Source organism: Belonocnema kinseyi, chromosome 7 (assembly GCF_010883055.1).
Source record: "Belonocnema kinseyi isolate 2016_QV_RU_SX_M_011 chromosome 7, B_treatae_v1, whole genome shotgun sequence".
In the NCBI taxonomy this organism is placed as follows: Eukaryota; Metazoa; Arthropoda; class Insecta; order Hymenoptera; family Cynipidae; genus Belonocnema; species Belonocnema kinseyi.
This window is the reverse complement of record NC_046663.1, coordinates 90,720,311-90,728,893: the sequence shown is the minus strand read 5'-3', so window position 1 is coordinate 90,728,893 and position 8,583 is coordinate 90,720,311. Positions and strand designations below refer to the sequence as shown.

General features: G+C 31.6%; 1 protein-coding gene across 2 annotated transcripts in view; it reads left to right on the top strand.

The window, feature by feature from the left end:
- The first annotated feature begins 1,066 nt into the window (after positions 1 to 1,066).
- LOC117176788 (anoctamin-8) overlaps positions 1,067 to 8,583 on the top strand; it is a 120,353-nt gene continuing 112,836 nt past the window's right edge. For both annotated transcript variants that reach the window (XM_033367089.1, XM_033367087.1), the window contains exon 1: positions 1,067 to 1,275. The gene's annotated coding sequence lies outside the window, so the exon portion shown is untranslated. The remainder of the gene's footprint in view (positions 1,276 to 8,583) is intronic.

The following is an 8,583-nucleotide window of genomic DNA, read 5'->3' as shown; positions in this document are numbered from 1 at the left end:
ACAAAATTTCCTGACTTTTACATTATTTTCAGATTTTCCCTAACCAGCGGACACCCTGCTATATCTACAGAGGGTGGGGAAAAATTCTTCGCACATCACTTTTTTCATAACTAATCAAGTTCTCTTAATTTTAATGATGCCAGAGCTAAAAAATGTTCTCTTCAAAGAGTTAATTTCTCTTGAAATTTTGTATAAAATACGCCTTGGGTGAAGCCACTTTGTCTATTTTTAAAGCATATATTGTAAAAATAGTGTAAAATTCAATGTTTTTTTAAATATTCAATAACTTCTGAAATAATCAACCTTTTTCAATGTGAGTATAAATCTTAAACGTTTTTTATCACATTGCAAGAACTTGAAACTGCAACAAAAAATCTGTAGGCAAATCAGAATAAAAATTAAATAAATATATACTTTAAAGAACTTCCACATAAACTTCATGATGGCGACAGCTTCAAGTACTTGCAATGTGATGAGAAAGTTTTAAGGATTTATACTCATAAACTTATTAGAAACGGTGAAAAAATAGCTTCAAAATGAGATCAGGAATATTGAAAAATGTTGATTATTTCGTAAGTTATTGAACATGTAAGAAAACATTGAAATTTACACTATTTTGATCATTTATCCACTTAAATAATAGACAAATTGGCTTCACTCTGCGCTCATTTTATACAGAATTTTGATAGCAATCACCCCTATAATGAAATTTTTGTAAAGTCTGGCATAATTAAAATTAAAAGAACTTATTCAGTCATCAAAAAAGAGGTGTTCTGACCCCCCCCCCCCCCCCCCCCCCCCCCCCCCCCCTCACACAACATTATATCTCTCGGGTATCTAAACCCGAAAGGCTACTAAAGTCTCTCTTGGATCGATCAGATCTGTAGTTGGTCGATTTTCCCCCAGATGGCGCAACGCTTCGCGAACCCCTGACTTTAGGGGTGATTTCAGAGGGTCGCTGGGAGTTCTCGCTGGGGGCATCGGGTAGATTAAAAGAGGTTGAGTGGGTGGTCTACAGCAACGCCAAAGGCATTTTCTGCTCTTCAGTCGAAGCGCAAGAGTCCTCGGTAAAGGACTCCGGTCCTTGTAATCGGGACATTATGCCAGGCGGCGAGGGGTCCCCCGCTGCCACCGATCCGATCAATTCCGAAAAAGAAAATTTTTGCACGAATGAGTGCGCGGTCAGTGACAATGACAAGGCGTCAATGACAGTGACGGGCGATGGCCTCAGAAGAAGAAAAGTCATACACGCGGCCAAGGAGACCCTAGACAAGGGTGAGTCGATCTTCGTCTAGGGGAAAAGCGGAATTATCTTTTTTCTTTTTTCCGGGTGTCAGGCAGAGTAAACCCCTTGAGACAAAGATAGTTAAAGAACAAATACATTGAATGACAAAAAAGAAGGAAAGGAAGGATTTTCTGATTCTTGGGAATTTTACGAAAGTGATCTGGGAACTGTTATGCCCACTTGTACTTTGCTCTCCGGGATTTTCTTACAGCGTTTTTACTATAGGTTTCATTTTTATTGTACTTTATTTCTTTGACTTTAATGCGACTTTGTCAGAATATAGAGAGTTTTCGAAGCTATACGAATATTTCTCATGATAGTAGCATCGTTTCTTTATTAGACAGGAGATAAAGTAAAAGAAATGCCTCATTTTTTAAAGTAAAGTGTCGATTCAATAAAAAGATATTTAAAGAAGACGTCCAATTTCAATGTTTTTCGAAACATTTGGAATAATTCAGAAAATGATCAACATTTTTCGTAGTTCTTGGGCTAATTTTATAAGGTAACTAATAGCAGTTTGCTAAATTATTAGAATATTTTTATAATTTCTTTTCTGTATTCTATCCTAGGGTCGAATTTGGTGCAATAAAGACGTAAATTTTTAAATAATGATTTTACTTACCGCATAATTGAAAACAATTAAAAATAATAATATTTTCGTAAATATTACTTAAATTCATTGAAATAGTGTGAGGACTTTCCTTTAAAATCAGCCCATTAGAAATTTAGGAAAAATGTTAATACTTCAAAATTGAAAAATATATGTGGAAAACCATTGGAAAATTTCTGAAGTTAAAAATGAAGCTATTTATCAAAATTGGGTGTAATCTTTATTTAAACAAATTTGAAGAAATTTTCTTAATTAACTTGCATTTACTTATAAACTAATATCTTGTCGTGTATATTTTATTTATAAAAATAATAAGATTACCCATTAGAAAACAAAAACATACTATTCTAAGTAAAAATGTAAACAATTTAGAATTAAAACCATGATTACAATTTCTTACATACAAATCCGATCTACTATTTCCGCAATTACATTTAATTAACTAAATTTGGATCAAATATTGAAACTTTAATTAATGGTATAGAGCGTTTAAATCAATTTTTTATTGTTTATTTTATATTTTTATTTTATTAATATATTTTGTATTAATATATTATTACAGAATTATATAAGAAAAGATTATTTATTAAAATAATATCTTGTTTTATCTTTTATTCATAAACTCTTGAAATCTTTATATTCGTAAATTTAAAGGGAAAAATCTGTTTGCAATATCAGTATATTTCAATATTATCAATAAATATTTTTATTCTGATAATTAGTTTTGACTAAACTAAATTTAATTAACGTCAGTTTCTTCTAGGGTGGCTACATTTTTTCATATTTATCACCACCAAATTTCTTCGAATCTACAAAATTTTAACACTAATTCCCCATAATAAAAAAAAACGTTTTTGTACATTTTCTTAAGAATCGTCAATAGTAGGTCAATCGAGTTGAAACCTAATATATCTCTTTGCAGTTAGATATAGAATACAAATAAATAATTACTTTTTAAATATAGGGTCCCAAAAAGTGAAAAATTGGGTGTTGCGAATTTTTGCGCTAATAATGATTTTTTGGTATTTTTTTGTATTTTTCAACTTATTTTTAACCTTTCACTTAGATGAACGCCATAATCAATTAAATTCCAGAAAATAATTGTTAAAACAATTAATTACCATTTATAATATTATTGTCTTAGGATAATGTTAGAATGTTATTGTTTTTTCTGTAATTTTCAAGTTCTGTCCACTTTTCACTTTGAAACATTATTGCTTATTTTCTGCAGTAATGCTAGATAGTTGCGGGTTTTCTTAATTTTCAGATTTTTTACTTTTAAATTAGGAAGAAATAATGATTATTAATATTAATTTAAACAAAAAGGTTCTCAGTAAATACTTCAAGGAAAACTTACATTTAATATGATCCATGTGGATAATTTGAAGATTATTTCAAATAACTGTTTTATTCCAGAAAAATATATTCACAAAGGAAAAAAAAGATTATTTAAATAATGATTATTTCTATCGTTATTATGATTTTTGACGTGAATTAATTAGTACCTTATTTTAATAAAAAAGTGGACAGAAAGTGGAAAATTTTAGAAGAAACGGTCGTTGTCTACCATTATTAGAAGATAATATTTTGGGGGTGACATTAGAAAGTAATTACTAATTTGTATTATGCAACTAATTTTGAACAGAAATTTTGAGCTTCGAATGGATTCACATAATATTAACGATTCTGAAGAAAACTTTTAGAAGAAACACGTATGTTTTCTTATGAGAAATACGTGTTAAATTTCAGAATCTTTAAAAAAAAGAAAAAAGGAATGCATTTTATTCTTGTGCATACAAATAAATTTGGGGTCGATACGCATACAAATCGATAAAAAAAATTCCAATGCATTTTTGGACCACCCAATAGTATCTTCTCATACGGAAAATATCTCGCTATTCGTACCGAAATTTCGGAAAGCGTAGTCACAGCTTGATTTTAAGCTTTTATGATAGTATTCTTTTTTTCAACGAAACCTGCTTTTATTAAGTAGTTTAAACCCACTTATTTCAATATTTCTCTGAATATGGGATGAAAGTGAAATCCGCTTATATACTATTATCAATTAAAAGCAAAATAAATGGTTATATTAATAAATCAATTAAAAAATTAAAAATAGGTCGCAGATTTTTGATAACATTAGTTTATATTTATATATAAAATTTAGCAATGAAATGAAAAAAATCCTAAAATAATTATGTATATGGTTCTACCTTAATTCTGACTTAATTTCAAAATCTACTCAAGCATGCATATTACAAATTCGTATTATAGCTACAAGTATTATAATTTACCCACATTTTTAAACGAATTTACAACTTTCCGTTGCAAAATCCTCCTATATACCTTTCAATAATAATTAATAATTCATGTATTACTAAAAACTGCAAATATTATAAAATAAGCGCACAAATAACTTACTTGGAAGAAAAAAAAACATAAGCTATATGTAATTTGTAGTTTGTCATCTATATAATATATAACAAAGATTTAGAAAAATATAAATAGAAGCTGAAAGATAATGTGAAATAAATTTTAAGATAATAATTTACTCATAAACTTTTATATGATTCTTTAATGTCGTGTTGTGATCAATTAAACATTTAAAAGCAAATATCTATAATAATTTAAAAATACTTGTATTTTCTGATGAAAGTATTGGGATACATTTTTTATAGTAGACCATATGTTCACTTTGGAATAGCTTTATGAATAAATATAGTCACAAATTTTTGAGATATATACTTAAACATGCAAATCAGAACTATTCTCACAATCAATTCTTTCTATCGTTCTGGTCTACTATATGAATGAAATAGCGCACAGGTACGCTCTCGCGCTCGTTTTCGTACTACATTTTTTCAAATATTGTGAATACTATAACTTAAATCGAAAACTGTGATTTATACTTCTGAGGAATTACAGCCATAAATTGTAACTAAATTTATTTCGATTTTATTTTCAAGAGGATTCTCAAATCACCTACGGCTTTGACGATTACATTTTCATTACGAAACTCAAGATAATTTGTAAATCTTTTTAAAACCTACTGAAAATAACGTTTTAAACTTGTGGATCTCTTACAAAATCAAAATTGCATATTTCAAAATTTCAAATTTGAAAAAAAATGTTTTACATTTTGAAAATGCTCTAAATTTTTTAATTTTGGTTGGAAATATCTGCTTAAAGAACTTAGCCTTCATTTTGGAAACTTCAGAAGTGTATCAGAGGCTGACTTAATTGGACAAATCCTTCAAAAGTCAGCGTGGCTACAACATTTAGGTAACCATACATACAGATATACAGACATACAGATATACAGACATACAGATATACAAACAGACACCGATGAAATTTTATGATTTTCGGATTCTGTGAGTGCCAAAACGTAAAGATCCGTTAAAAACCAGAAATCGAAAATTTGGACGATTACATTACAAACTCATGAATGAAAACGTACACATTGAAAAGAAAAAATATTTCGTAAAATGCAATCTTATGTTCTTCCTGGTAAATTGTGTAGTACATAATATCTAGTTCAACGACTTAACGATCAATGAAAAAGAAAAATATGAAAGCCATGAGACGAAACTACTGAATAACGTAACAGCATATAAACGTGCGAAAGATAAGTCCGCTCTACAATTTTACATATCAAAAGAAGCTCAAACCAATAAAAACCTAGGATTAAAATAATGAATACTATGCACTCTGTGCTAAATATTTAGTATTCATGTAATCTCGATGTTTTTTATAAAAAACAGAAGGGCATTTTAATCAGAACACAATTTTGTTAAATATATTAATAAATAATCATGTCTTATGTCTATGTGATAGTTCATTATTACACATACGTTAGTTTGATATATTATAAATTTGTCTTGAATATGTAGTTGTTCTCATCGATTTTTAAGCTATTAATTGTATACTTGAGATTAAAATGACTTCATTTTGAAAATCATGATAAATAACACAGCCAAACAAAAAAAAGTGTGCGGATCTGCTAACAAGACACACGTATTCCTATGGATTTTGGGACGCTGAATTCAAAGTCGGTATCAAAAATCACCCATCACATCATGGTTGAGCCATAACCTCAAAAAATGACGAAAAATCATGCACTGAGGCAAATAAATTACAAAATAATGCCAGTGATGCAAATTTTCACTTCAAAAACATGTCGACAACTGTGAAGGATCAACCCTTGCCTGATATCAACTTATTTAACATAACTTTACCAAACAGAACCTGACCTCACATAACCTGAATTAACAGAAATTTATTTAACTACACGTAAAGCTTTGGAAGCATATTTTTCCAGTAGCAAATGTCTGCTACACCGAATGGGTCAACTCGAGCCTAACTTAGAAATAAATCTAACCTAGCCTAACCTAACTTAACCTCACGAAACACAATTAAACTGATTGTGTTGTCCTGTTGTGTTTGCGGTACCGTTTCATTCAGCTTCGGCTTAACTTACATAGAGGTTTAACCTATCCTAACCTTACAAAACCTGACCTAACCTAACCGATTACGCTGGCAACCCTGTTCTTGCGTACTTTCATATTTTGACATTAATAGCAGTAAATGTCTGGAGTTTCGTAACCGCTTGTTGCTAGCATTATTCGCCTGTGTCTGTAACTAGGGCACCTCCACGTGGTGACGGTGGGCAACGGATCAACATTGGCTGAGTCCCTGCGTAAACGGCGTTCATGCTGTCATGGCAGACACAGGTAAAAAGTGTATTACGATGCAGGGAAAAACCTCAGTATCGACGTCTGGTCAGGGTGGGAAAGTGGACTCTCCGACGTTGTCATCATGCAACCGTAGCTCTTCATCAATGGATCACTTGGTTGGTGTAGAGTCTCATGCTACAAGGAAAAAGCCGCGAGCATTTCTCAATCGCATGCCTGCAAGAATAGCTCAGATTCATTCTGTTACATTTGCAGTAAATATGAAGTGAGCAGTTTGAGAAAATCAATCGACGAGGAAGTGAAAAGTCTTTACGAAAAATGTTTTGACCTAAATTGCTGCACCAAGAAACAAAATGGGTTCCTCACGTCATTTGCAATTCCTGCGGACTTATGTTGTATCGTGTAAAAAATATAAACAACGAAAATTACCGCATGTACTCTACACCAATCACATGGAAAAAACCCGTTATTGCGAAGGACTGATACTTTTGCATGAATTTCGTCAAAGGGTTCAACACCAAAAATAAAAATAACATTTCGTACATTAATGTGTGCACAGTCACAAGAGCAAATGAAATCAATAAATATGAACGCCAGATTGATTTAAGCGCTTTAGAAGATGATAGAATGGAAGTTGAAAGTCAACGTCATGCAGACGGTGGTAAAACCAGTGATCGAACAGAAAATAGTTCTGATGATTCCGATAAAAATGACGAAAAAGATGACGAATATAGCGTGCATAAAATGAAATTGAAGGTTCCAATATTAGTGACGCAACTAGAACTGAATGATTTTATTAATGATCTTGGATTACCGAAAGACGGCGCTGAATTTGCCGCTTCATTTCTAAAAAGAAGAAATCTTCTAGAGCCAAAGACAAAAGTTTCATTCTATCGCGACAGGGACAAAGAATTCAGAAAGTTTTTTCGTTAAAGACGAAGAGACGTCTTTAGTGTACTGCACTGACGTTAACGGACTAATGAACCACTTGAAGAAAAATGTGTACAGAGACGAAGAATAGCGACTTTTCATTGATTCGTCAAAACGCAGCATTAAGGCTGTTTTACTGCATAACACGAATACTTGCTCCTATCCCTATAGCTCACTCAACGGTCATCAAAGAATAATCAGGGTAGATGGGACGAGGTCATGATGGCTGATTTTTGCTGGATGTTGAAAAGGGAAACGAATGTAGGTCTAAGAAAAGCAGAGAGAAAAAATTTTTGAATAAAACTCTTATTCATATGCATGTTTAAGTTACAGTTCTACATTTTAATTGATACAAACATTGTCAGGTTAATTGGAATGGGATCAATTCTACTTGTAGTTCTAAGTTTCTTCAAATGACAAAAGTGCGTCTAAATTTTTAACCACCTGTAGTACAATGAAATGAATTTTATTGTGTTACAACGAGAATACTTAAGTTAAGTTGTGTTGCGTTAAGCAAAATTTCGTTAGGTTCTGTTAAGTTAGATTCATTTGTAGGTTAAGATCGAGTTAACCTATTAAATATACCACACATTTAAGACTGAGAACCGTACGCTTACATAGCTACACGTGCGGTTGAATTTCATTCGGCTAGGTTAGGTGTGGTCAGGTTCTGTTGGGTAAAGTTATGTTAAATAAGTTGACATCAGGCAAGGGTTAATCCTTCACAGTTGTCGACATGTTTTTGAAGTGAAAATTTGCATCACTGGCATTATTTTGAAATTTATTTGACTCAGTGCATGATTTTTCGTCATTTTTTGAGGTTGTTGCTCAACCATGACGTGACGGGTGATTTTTGATACCGAATTTGAATTCAGCGCTCCAAAATCCAAAGGAATACGTCTGTCTTGTTACCAGATCCGCACACTTTTTTTTGTGTGGCTGTGTAATTTAAAAGCTCATCTTTTTTAAGGCCGCAGGTGCTTTAAGAACCTTCTTTAATGTCAAATTAAAAAAAAAATCAACTTCACTTTATGATTGTAGTTTATGAGTGGTTTGAATTACAG